Genomic DNA, 13,017 nt, shown 5'->3' with positions numbered 1-13,017 from the left:
CAACTTAAGAACTGCCTGTATACCCATTTCTCTCCATCCCCTCTGCGGCTGTAATTTCCTCCTTCCCGTCTTTATCTTCCTCCCTCTATTCTTTCCCATTTTCTGTCTATTTCCTCTCCGTCTCATTCCATCCATGACTGTTCCCACTTCCCCCTCTCTCCGTGTCTCTTCTCATAATATTTTCCTTCTCTTTTCCTCTTCTTTCTTTCCCATGTGCAGAATGACATCAGAAATACATTTTATTTCATTCATTCTGATATCAAACATTCTTTGGTAGAAGTTGTAGTATTTCCCCAGGACAAGTCAGATCCTTATTTCCAGGAATTTCCCTGATGCAGATTCCACCTCCTTCAGTATAAATACACGGAATACACGGAACACGCGGAACACGCTGAATACACGGAATACACGGGATACACGGGATACACGGGATACACGGAATACACGGAATACACGGATTACGCAGAATACACGGAATACGCGGAATACGCGGAATACACAGAATACACAGAATACACAGAATACACGGATTACACGGAATACACGGAATACACGGATTACGCAGAATACACGGAATACGCGGAATACACAGAATACACAGAATACACAGAATACACGGGATACACGGAATACACGGAATACACGGAATACACGGAATACACGGGATACACGGAATACACGGGATACACGGAATACACGGAATACACGGAATACACGGCTGCGGCAGACAATTCTATCCAGGAGATCCCCAGGAAATCCAGAAAGATTTCCAGCTTGTTAAGGGAGAGTAATTGTCCATGACAGATAATGTCTGCGAGGCTTCACCCCTAGATCAGACTGATACAAGTGAGGAGACGTCAGAAAGACACGGACACAGGAAGCAGCCGGATACAGATCCCAATTTTCTAAAGCAGTTGGAAAACTCCATCTACAAAATATCTGTGTACTGGGTGAGCAGCCAGTGTTAGGTATGACTCATCGAGAGAATCAGACCTCTGTGTATGTTATTCGCAGCAGCAGGACTGTGATATATGGATTTATATTCCAGGATTATAGGTTCTTTAAGTGCACTAGAGGTCTGTCCTCACACTGCTGTGCTCTCTGCAGTCAGTGTTAGGTAGCCTTTCTGGATAGTTGCCCTGCATAATCATATTTTTGTATAGGTTGTTAGGAAAAGTAAGATGGTAACAAGTGTATTTATATTCCAGGATTGCAGCCTCTTCAAGTCCACTGGGGTTGTGTCCTCACACTGCTGGGCTCTGTGCTCTCTACAGATAGCGCTAGCTATTGTCCCTGGAGAGATGTGTAATCAGACCTTTGTGTATGTTGTAAGAAGCAGCAGGACTGTGATATTAGGATTTATATACCAGGACTGTAGCATCTCCAAATGCATTGGAGAGTGTCCTCACACTGCTGTGCTCTACGCTCTCTACAGATAGTGTTAGGTATTGTTTAATTAGACCATTGTGTATGCTGTTAGTAGCAGCAGGGCTATGATATATGGATTTATATTCTAGGATTATAAATTGTCCAAGTGCACTAGAGGTCTGTCCTCACACTGCTGTTCTCTCTGCAGCCAGTGTTAGGTATTCTTTCTGGTGATTGCCCTGCATAATCATATTTTTGAGTAGGTAGTTAGGAGAAGTAGACGGTAACATGTGTATTTATATTCCAGGATTGTATCTTCTTTAAGTCCACTGGGGTTGTGTCCTCACACTGCTGGACTCTGTGCTCTCTACAGATAGAGTTAGGTATTGTCCGTGGAGAGAGGTGTAATCAGACCTTTGTGTATAGAGTTAGTAACTGCGGAATTGTGATATATGGATTTATATTACAGGATTGGTGCTATGTTAAGTGCACTGGGGGCATGTCCTCACACTGCTGGACTCTGTGCTCTCTACAGATAGAGTTAGTTATTGTCCGTAGAGAGAGGTGTAATCAGACCTTTGTGTATAGAGTTAGTAACTGCGGAATTGTGATATATGGATTTATATTACAGGATTGGTGCTATGTTAAGTGCACTGGGGGCATGTCCTCACACTGCTGTGCTCTGTGCTGTCAGAATAGGGTAATTTTCCAACAGTGCCACCTGCTGTCAGATACTGAGCAGACAGCACTTCAAAGGGGTTTTTAAAAAACTATGTATATATCTGGCGGGGGCAGTGGGGTGAGAAAACTTACGCTTATCTTCTCCGACACTCCCATTGTCCTACGCTGCCACCTGTAGGTGCCATTCCTCTGTTTGTATACAGAGACAGACGTGCCCACCTATACACTGCCACATGCTGGACACAGCAATATATAATATGGTAAGGAGACGGCATGGGATATATATATATATAAACTCTGTGCTGTCTGCTATTGATCCCATGATGCCTCAGAACAGCATGACATTGTGGTGCAGATACAGCAGTATTATCTCTGCCATAGGGAAGGACAGCAAAGCTATGACTCCACGTAGATCTTGTAGACATTATAAGTATACAGCCAGGGAAGCTGCATGGTCATCTGCTACATCACAGGGAAGTTGCATCAACCAATGGGTTCATGCCACATGGACTTCATTTGTCCTAGTGGTGGAAGATACAAATGTCATTATTTCCCTGCCATCACAGGAGCAGGGTTAACCCTCTATGACCAGAGCCTCAGGCGGCCACACACAACACATACCGCTACAATGTATAGTGTAAGACTCAGGCAGCAGACTCTGGAGATGTATCACTGCCTAATACTCCAGCGAAAACCCATCACACTGATAGTGCAAGCGGAATAAACCCAGAACAATATAGAGGAAATAGCCAAGAGATTACTGACCCCAGGGGCGGCAAGACAGGACAAGGGAAAAGTGACATGTTATACCACAGAACGTATTGGCAATACACAGAGCTCAGACAACAAGATCTGCTGCCAAATCATCTCATCCAGTACATATACAGGACAAGAAAATAGCATATAACAAGATGGAACTAACACTCCTAATAAATTAGCTGAAAGGTGCAAGAATATAACTATAATCCTAAACACTATGTACAAAAATATAACTACTATAATACTGCCCCCTATGTACAAAAATATAACTACTATAATACTGCCCCCTATGTACAGGAATATAACTACTATAATACTGACCTCTATGTACAAGACTATAACTACTATAATACTGCCCCCTATGTACAAGAATATAACTACTATAATACTGCCCCCTATGTACAGGAATATAACTACTATAATACTGCCCCCTATGTACAGGAATATAACTACTATAATACTGCCCCTATGTACAAGACTAAAACTACTATAATACTGCCCCCTATGTACAAGACTATAACTACTATAATACTGCTCCCTATGTACAAGAATATAACTACTATAATACTGCCCCTATGTACAGGAATATAACTACTATAATACTGCCCCCCTATGTAAAAGAATATAACTACTATAATACTGCTCCCTATGTAAAAGAATATAACTACTATAATACTGCCCCTATGTACAAAAATATAACTACTATAATACTGCCCCCTATGTACAAGAATATAACTACTATAATACTGCCCCTTATGTACAAGAATATAACTACTATAATACTGCCCCCTATGTACAAGAATATAACAACTATAATACTGCCCCCTATGTACAAGAATATAACTACTATAATACTGCCCCCTATGTACAAGAATATAACTACTATAATACAGCTCCCTATGTACAAGAATATAACTACTATAATACTGCCACCTATGTACAGGAATATAACTACTATAATACAGCTCCCTATGTACAAGAATATAACTACTATAATACTGCCCCCTATGTACAAGAGTATAACTACTATAATACTGCCCCCTATGTACAAGAGTATAACTACTATAATACAGCCCCCTATGTACAAGAATATAACTACTATAATACTTCCCCCTATGTACAGGAATATAACTACTATAATACTGCCCCCTATGTACAAGAATATAACTACTATAATACTGCCCCCTACGTACAGGAATATAACTACTATAATACTGCCCCCTATGTACAAAAATATAACTACTATAATACTGCCCCCTATGGACAAGAATATAACTACTATAATACTGCCCCCTATGTACAAGAATATCACTACTATAATACTGCCCCCTATGTACAGGAATATAACTACTATAATACTCACCTTATGTACAAGAATATAACTACTATAACACTGCCCCCTATGTACAAGAATATAACCACTATAACACTGCCCCTATGTACAAGACTATAACTACTATAATTCTGCCCCCTATGTACAAGAATATAACTACTATAATACTGCCTCCTATGTACAAGAATATAACTACTATAATACTGCCCCCTATGTACAAGAATATAACTACTATAATACTGCCCCCCTATGTACAGGAATATAACTACTATAATACTGCCACCTATGTACAAGAATATAACTACTATAATACTGCCCCCTATGTACAGGAATATAACTACTATAATACTGCCCCCTATGTACAGGAATATAACTACTATAAAACTGCGCCCTATGTACAAGAATATAACTACTATAATACTGCCCCCTATGTACAAGAATATAACTGCTATAATACTGCCCCTATGTACAAGTATATAACTACTATAATACTGCGCCCTATGTACAAGAATATAACTACTATAATACTGCCCCCTATGTACAAGAATATAACTACTATAATACTGCCCCCTATGTACAAGAATATAACTACTATAATACTGCTCCCTATGTACAAGAATATAACTACTATAATACTGCTCCCTATGTACAGGAATACAACTACTATAATACTGCCCCCTATGTACAAGAATATAACTACTATAATACTGCCCCCTACGTACAGGAATATAACTACTCTAATACTGCCCCCTATGTACAGGAATATAACTACTATAATACTGCCCCCTATGTACAAGAATATAACTACTATAATACTGCCCCCTATGTACAAGACTATAACTACTATAATACTGCCCCCTATGTACAAGACTATAACTACTATAATACTGCCCCTATGTACAGGAATATAACTACTATAACACTGCCCCCTATGTACAAGAATATAACTACTATAATACTGCTCCCTATGTACAAGAATATAACTACTATAATACTGCTCCCTATGTACAAGAATATAACTACTATAATACTGCCCCTATGTACAAGAATATAACTACTATAATACTGCCCCTATGTACAAGAATATAACTATAATACTGCCCCTATGTACAGGAATATAACTATAATACTGCCCCTATGTACAGGAATATAACTATAATACTGCTCCCTATGTACAAGAATATAACTACTATAATACTGCTCCCTATGTACAGGAATATAACTACTATAATACTGCCCCCTATGTACAAGAATATAACTACTATAATACTGCCCCCTATGTACAGGAATATAACTACTATAATACTGCCCCCTATGTACAAGAATATAACTACTATAATACTGCGCCCTATGTACAGGAATATAACTACTATAATACTGCCCCCTATGTACAGGAATATAACTACTATAATACTGCGCCCTATGTACAAGAATATAACTACTATAATACTGCCCCCTATGTACAAGAATATAACTACTATAATACTGCCCCTATGTACAAGTATATAACTACTATAATACTGCGCCCTATGTACAAGAATATAATTACTATAATACTGCCCCCTATGTACAAGAATATTACTACTATAATACTGCCCCCTATGTACAAGAATATAACTACTATAATACTGCTCCCTATGTACAAGAATATAACTACTATAATACTGCTCCCTATGTACAGGAATACAACTACTATAATACTGCTCCCTATGTACAAGAATATAACTACTATAATACTGCCCCCTATGTACAGGAATATAACTACTATAATACTGACCCCTATGTACAGGAATATAACTACTATAATACTGCCCCCTATGTACAAGAATATAACTACTATAATACTGCCCCCTATGTACAAGAATATAACTACTATAATACTGCCCCCTATGTACAAGAATATAACTACTATAATACTGCCCCTATGTACAAGAATATAACTACTATAATACTGCTCCCTATGTACAGGAATACAACTACTATAATACTGCTCCCTATGTACAAGAATATAACTACTATAATACTGCCCCCTATGTACAGGAATATAACTACTATAATACTGACCCCTATGTACAGGAATATAACTACTATAATACTGCCCCCTATGTACAAGAATATAACTACTATAATACTGCCCCCTATGTACAAGAATATAACTACTATAATACTGCCCCCTATGTACAAGAATATAACTACTATAATACTGCCCCTATGTACAAGAATATAACTACTATAATACTGCCCCCTATGTACAGGAATATAACTACTATAATACCGTCCCCTATGTACAAGAATATAACTACTATAATACTGCTCCCTATGTACAAGAATATAACTACTATAATACTGCCCCCTATGTACAATAATATAACTACTATAATACTGCCCCCTATGTACAAGAATATAACTACTATAATACTGCCCCCTATGTACAAGAATATAACTACTATAATACTGCTCCCTATGTACAAGAATATAACTACTATAATACTGCTCCCTATGTACAAGAATATAACTACTATAATACTGCTCCCTATGTACAAGAATATAACTACTATAATACTGCCCCCTATGTACAAGAATATAACTACTATAATACTGCCCCCTATGTACAAGAATATAACTACTATAATACTGCCCCTATGTACAGGAATATAACTACTATAATACTGCCCCCTATGTACAAGAATATAACTACTATAATACTGCCCCTATGTACAAGAATATAACTATAATACTGCTCCCTATGTACAGGAATATAACTATAATACTGCCCCTATGTACAGGAATATAACTATAATACTGCCCCCTATGTACAAGAATATAACTACTATAATACTGCCCCCTATGTACAAGAATATAACTACTATAATACTGCGCCCTATGTACAGGAATATAACTACTATAATACTGCCCCCTATGTACAGGAATATAACTACTATAATACTGCCCCCTATGTACAGGAATATAACTACTATAATACTGCCCCCTATGTAAGGAATGTTTTTGCTGTCATCCTGCAGTGTATATTGGTGGGCAGTAGGTTATGGAATCCTCCGGTGAGAGCTCAGTAAATATTCTGCGTACAGATTTTTCTGTTCACATAATTTATAAAACTGATCATTAATATTCCTCTAATCCTGCAGAGTAGACAATAAACCAATGATGTCTACAGATTTAAAACAATTCTTCACCGGTTAACCCTTTCCTTATCGCTGCTTTCAAGTATTAGTCTGTATTATCAAGAAAAGTATTAAAACAAGAAATATAAAGCTACTATGAATTCTAATAATTTATGTAAATGTAATAATTCTCTACTTTCTTGGCTTGTTTTATTTTCTAATTTCAATATTAAGCCTCCGCCAGGATGTGCAGAGTCTTACAATATTGATCCATTACTAAATGCATAATTATGTTATTGTGCATTTTATGGCTCCCTCTAGTGGTGGCTGCAGGAAGCTGCTGACACCGATACAATGTATCACACTACATATCCTGCAGTAATTGTAGTCTGCAAATACATTATGGAGTCCAACTTATGTTTGTCACATCTTTGATTTGATTCAAGCTCAAAGATTGATATCTACAATACAAGTAATCCTGCTTGATGGTCAAGGCACAAGACATGGTGGTTACACAGATTATTGTGGGCAGAGATTTCATTGAGGGTTGTACAAAGTGACAATTACACTCTAATTTATGGAACCATCACAGATCTTTAATTACCTACTCCCTAGTAGTGATTGTATTATCTGAATATAGTGAGCTCCTCCTAGTGGTGGTGTATAATCTGTATGTAGTGATCTCCCCCTAGTGGTGGTGTATAATCTGTATGTAGTAAACTCCTCCTAGTGGTGGTGTATAATCTGTATGTAGTGATCTCCCCCTAGTGGTGGTGTATAATCTGTATGTAGTGATCTCCCCCTAGTGGTGGTGTATAATCTGTATGTAGTGATCTCCTCCTAGTGGTGATGTATAATCTGTATGTAGTGATCTCCCCCTAGTGGTGGTGTATAATCTGTATGTAGTAATCTCCTCCTAGTGGTGGTGTATAATCTGTATGTAGTGAGCTCCCCCTAGTGGTGGTGTATAATCTGTATGTAGTGATCTCCCCCTAGTGGTGGTGTATAATCTGTATGTAGTGATCTCCTCCTAGTGGTGATGTATAATCTGTATGTAGTGATCTCCCCCTAGTGGTGGTGTATAATCTGTATGTAGTAATCTCCTCCTAGTGGTGGTGTATAATCTGTATGTAGTGAGCTCCTCCTAGTGGTGGTGTATAATGTGTATGTAGTGATCTCCCCCTAGTGGTGGTGTATAATCTGTATGTAGTGATCTCCCCCTAGTGATGGTGTATAATCTGTATGTAGTGATCTCCTCCTAGTGGTGGTGTATAATCTGTATGTAGTGATCTCCTCCTAGTGGTGGTGTATAATCTGTATGTAGTGATCTCCCCCTAGTGGTGGTGTATAATCTGTATGTAGTGATCTCCTCCTAGTGGTGGTGTATAATCTGTATGTAGTGAGCTCCTCCTAGTGGTGGTGTATAATCTGTATGTAGTGATCTCCTCCTAGTGGGGGTGTATAATCTGTATGTAGTGATCCCCCCTAGTGGTGCTCTATAATCTGTATGTAATGATCTCCCCATAGTGATGGTGTATAATCTGTATGTAGTGATCTCCTCCTAGTGGTGGTGTATAATCTGTATGTAGTGAGCTCCTCCTAGTGGTGCTGTATAATCTGTATGTAGTGATCTCCTCCTAGTGGTGGTGTATAATCTGTATGTAGTGAGCTCCCCCTAGTGGTGGTGTATAACCTGTATGTAGTGATCCCCCCTAGTGGTGGTGTATAATCTGTATGTAGTGATCTCCCCCTAGTGGTGGCGTATAATCTGTATGTAGTGATCTCTTCCTAGTGGTGGCTGTATAATCTGTATGTAGTGAGCTCCTCCTAGTGGGGGTGTAAAATCTGTATGTAGTGATCTCCCCCTAGTGATGGTGTATAATCTGTATGTAGTGATCTCCTCCTAGTGGTGGTGTATAATCTGTATGTAGTGAGCTCCTCCTAGTGGTGATGTATAATCTGTATGTAGTGAGCTCCTTCTAGTGGTGATGTATAATCTGTATGTAGTGAGCTCCCCCTAGTGGTGCTGTATAATCTGTATGTAGTGAGCTCCCCCTAGTGGTGGTGTATAATCTGTATGTAGTGAGCTCCCCCTAGTGGTGGTGTATAATCTGTATGTAGTGATCTCCCCCTAGTGGTGCTGTATAATCTGTATGTAGTGATCTCCCCCTAGTGGTGGTGTATAATCTGTATGTAGTGATCTCCACCTAGTGGTGGTGTATAATCTGTATGTAGTGATCTCCCCCTAGTGGTGGTGTGTAATTTGTATGTAGTGATCTCCCCCTAGTGGTGGTGTATAATCTGTATGTAGTGATCTCCCCTTAGTGGTGGTATATAATCAGTATGTAGTGATCTCCCCCAGTGGTGGTGTATAATGTGTATGTAGTGATCTCCCCCTAGTGGTGGTGTATAATCTGTATGTAGTGAGCTCCTCCTAGTGGTGGTGTATAATCTGTATGTAGTGATCTCCTCCTAGTGGTGGTGTATAATCTGTATGTAGTGAGCTCCTCCTAGTGGTGGTGTATAATCTGTATGTAGTGATCTCCCCCTAGTGGTGGTGTATAATCTGTATGTAGTGAGCTCCCCCTAGTGGTGGTGTATAATGTGTATGTAGTGAGCTCCCCCTAGTGGTGGTGTATAATCTGTATGTAGTGATCCCCCCCTAATGGTGGTGTATAATCTGTATGTAGTGATCTCCCCCTAGTGGTGGTGTATAATGTGTATGTAGTGATCTCCCCCTAGTGGTGGTGTATAATCTGTATGTAGTGATCTCCCCCTAGTGGTGGTGTATAATCTGTATGTAGTGATCTCCCCCTAGTGGTGGTGTATAATCTGTATGTAGTGATCCCCCCCTAATGGTGGTGTATAATCTGTATGTAGTGAGCTCCCCCTAGTGGTGGTGTATAATCTGTATGTAGTGAGCTCCCCCTAGCGGTGGTGTATAATCTGTATGTAGTGATCTCCCCCTAGTGGTGGTGTATAATCTGTATGTAGTGATCTCCCTCTAGTGGTGTTGTATAATCTGTATGTAGTGATCTCCCCCTAGTGGTGGTGTATAATCTGCATGTAGTGATCTCCCCCTAGTGCGGGTGTATAATCTGTATGTAGTGAGCTCCCCCTAGTGGTGGTGTATAATCTGTATGTAGTGATCTCCTCCTAGTGGGGGTGTATAATCTGTATGTAGTGATCTCCCCCTAGTGGTGGTGTATAATCTGTATGTAGTGATCTCCTCCTAGTGGTGATGTATAATCTGTATGTAGTGATCTCCTCCTAGTGGTGGTGTATAATCTGTATGTAGTGATCTCCCCCTAGTGGTGGTGTATAATCTGTATGTAGTGATCCCCCCCTAGTGGTGGTGTATAATGTGTATGTAGTGAGCTCCCCCTAGTGGTGGTGTATAATCTGTATGTAGTGATCTCCTCCTAGTGGTGGTGTATAATGTGTATGTAGTGAGCTCCCCCTAGTGGTGGTGTATAATCTGTATGTAGTGAGCTCCCCCTAGTGGTGGTGTATAATCTGTATGTAGTGATCTCCCCCTAGTGGTGGTGTATAATGTGTATGTAGTGAGCTCCCCCTAGTGGTGGTGTATAATCTGTATGTAGTGATCTCCTCCTAGTGGTGGTGTATAATGTGTATGTAGTGAGCTCCCCCTAGTGGTGGTGTATAATCTGTATGTAGTGAGCTCCCCCTAGTGGTGGTGTATAATCTGTATGTAGTGATCTCCCCCTAGTGGTGGTGTATAATGTGTATGTAGTGAGCTCCCCCTAGTGGTGGTGTATAATCTGTATGTAGTGATCTCCTCCTAGTGGTGGTGTATAATGTGTATGTAGTGATCTCCCCCTAGTGGTGGTGTATAATGTGTATGTAGTGATCTCCCCCTAGTGGTGGTGTATAATCTGTATGTAGTGATGTCCTCCTAGTGGTGGTGTATAATCGGTGTATAATCTGTATGTAGTGATCTCCTCCTAGTGGTGGTGTATAATCTGTATGTAGTGATCTCCTCCTAGTGGTGGTGTATAATCTGTATGTAGTGATCTCCTCCTAGTAGTGGTGTATAATCTGTATGTAGTGATCTCTTCCTAGTGGTGGTGTATAATCTGTATGTAGTGATCTCCTCCTAGTGGTGATGTATAATCTGTATGTAGTGATCTCCCCCTAGTGGTGATGTATAATCTGTATGTAGTGATCTCCTCCTAGTGGTGGTGTATAATCTGTATGTAGTGAGCTCCCTCTAGTGGTGGTGTATAATCTGTATGTAGTGATCTCCTCCTAGTGGTGGTGTATAATCTGTAGGTAGAGATCTCCCCCTAGTGGTGGTGTATAATCTGTATGTAGTGATCTCCCCCTAGTGGTGGTGTATAACCTATATGTAGTGAGCTCCCCCTAGTGGTGGTGTATAATCTGTATGTAGTGAGCTCCCCCTAGTGGTGATATATAATCTGTATGTAGTGATCTCCTCCTAGTGGTGGTGTATAATCTGTATGTAGTGATCTCCCCCTAGTGGTGGTGTATAATCTGTATGTAGTGATCTCCCCCTAGTGGTGGTGTATATTCTGTATGTAGTGATCTCCTCCTAGTGGTGGTGTATAATCTGTATGTAGTGAGCTCCCCCTAGTGGTGGTGTATAATCTGTATGTAGTGATCTCCCCCTAGTGGTGGTGTATAATCTGTATGTAGTGAGCTCCCCCTAGTGGTGGTGTATAATCTGTATGTAGTGATCTCCCCCTACTGGTGGTGTATAATGTGTATGTAGTGAGCTCCCCCTAGTGGTGGTGTATAATCTGTATGTAGTGATCTCCCCCTAGTGGTGGTGTATAATCTGTATGTAGTGATCTCCTCCTGGTGGTGGTGTATAATCTGCATGCAGGGAGCTCCCCCTAGTGGTGGTGTATAATCTTTATGTAGTGATCTCCTCCTAGTGGTGGTGTATAATCTGTGTGTAGTGATCTCCCCCCTAGTGGTGATTGTATAATCTGTATGTAGTGAGCTCCCCCTAGTGGTGGTGTATAATCTGTATGTAGTGATCTCCCCCTAGTGGTGGTGTATAATATGTATGTAGTGATCTCCTCCTAGTGGTGGTGTATAATCTGTATGTAGTGAGCTCCTCCTATTGGTGGTGTATAATCTGTATGTAGTGATCTCCCCCTAGTGGTGGTGTACAATCTGTATGTAGTGATCTCCTCCTAGTGGTGGTGTATAATCTGTATGTAGTGATCTCCTCCTAGGGGTGGTGTATAATCTGTATATAGTGATCTCCCCCTAGTGGTGGTGTATAATCTGTATGTAGTGAGCTCCTCCTAGTGGTGGTGTATAATCTGTATGTAGTGATCTCCTCCTAGTGGTGGTGTATAATCTGTATGTAGTGAGCTCCCCCTAGTGGTGGTGTATAATCTGTATGTAGTGATCTCCCCCTAGTGGTGGTGTATAATCTGTATGTAGTGATCTCCCCCTAGTGGTGGTGTATAATCTGTATGTAGTGAGCTCCCCCTAGTGGTGGTGTATAATGTGTATGTAGTGATCTCCTCCTAGTGGTGGTGTATAATCTGTATGTAGTGAGCTCCCCCTAGTGGTGGTGTATAATCTGTATGTAGTGAGCTCCCCCTAGTGGTGGTGTATAATATGCTCTAGCTAGAGGTGGCTCCAGGCAGCCAGAAATTATCATTCCTTGGTTTTGGAGTCAGTGACTTTTGTCATTCTTTTATCTGTGATTTATATGTGATCCTCCTAGTTCGGGATTGTTCCTCCTTCTCTTCC

The 13,017-nt window shown here is 40.2% G+C and overlaps 1 protein-coding gene across 2 annotated transcripts in view; it reads left to right on the top strand.

The window, feature by feature from the left end:
• CRHR2 (corticotropin releasing hormone receptor 2) overlaps positions 1-13,017 on the top strand; it is a 239,146-nt gene that overhangs the window by 88,311 nt on the left and 137,818 nt on the right. The window lies entirely within an intron of this gene.

This window comes from Engystomops pustulosus, chromosome 5 (genome assembly GCF_040894005.1).
Source record: "Engystomops pustulosus chromosome 5, aEngPut4.maternal, whole genome shotgun sequence".
NCBI classification, from domain to species: Eukaryota; Metazoa; Chordata; class Amphibia; order Anura; family Leptodactylidae; genus Engystomops; species Engystomops pustulosus.
This window is presented reverse-complemented; position numbering and strand designations above follow the sequence as displayed.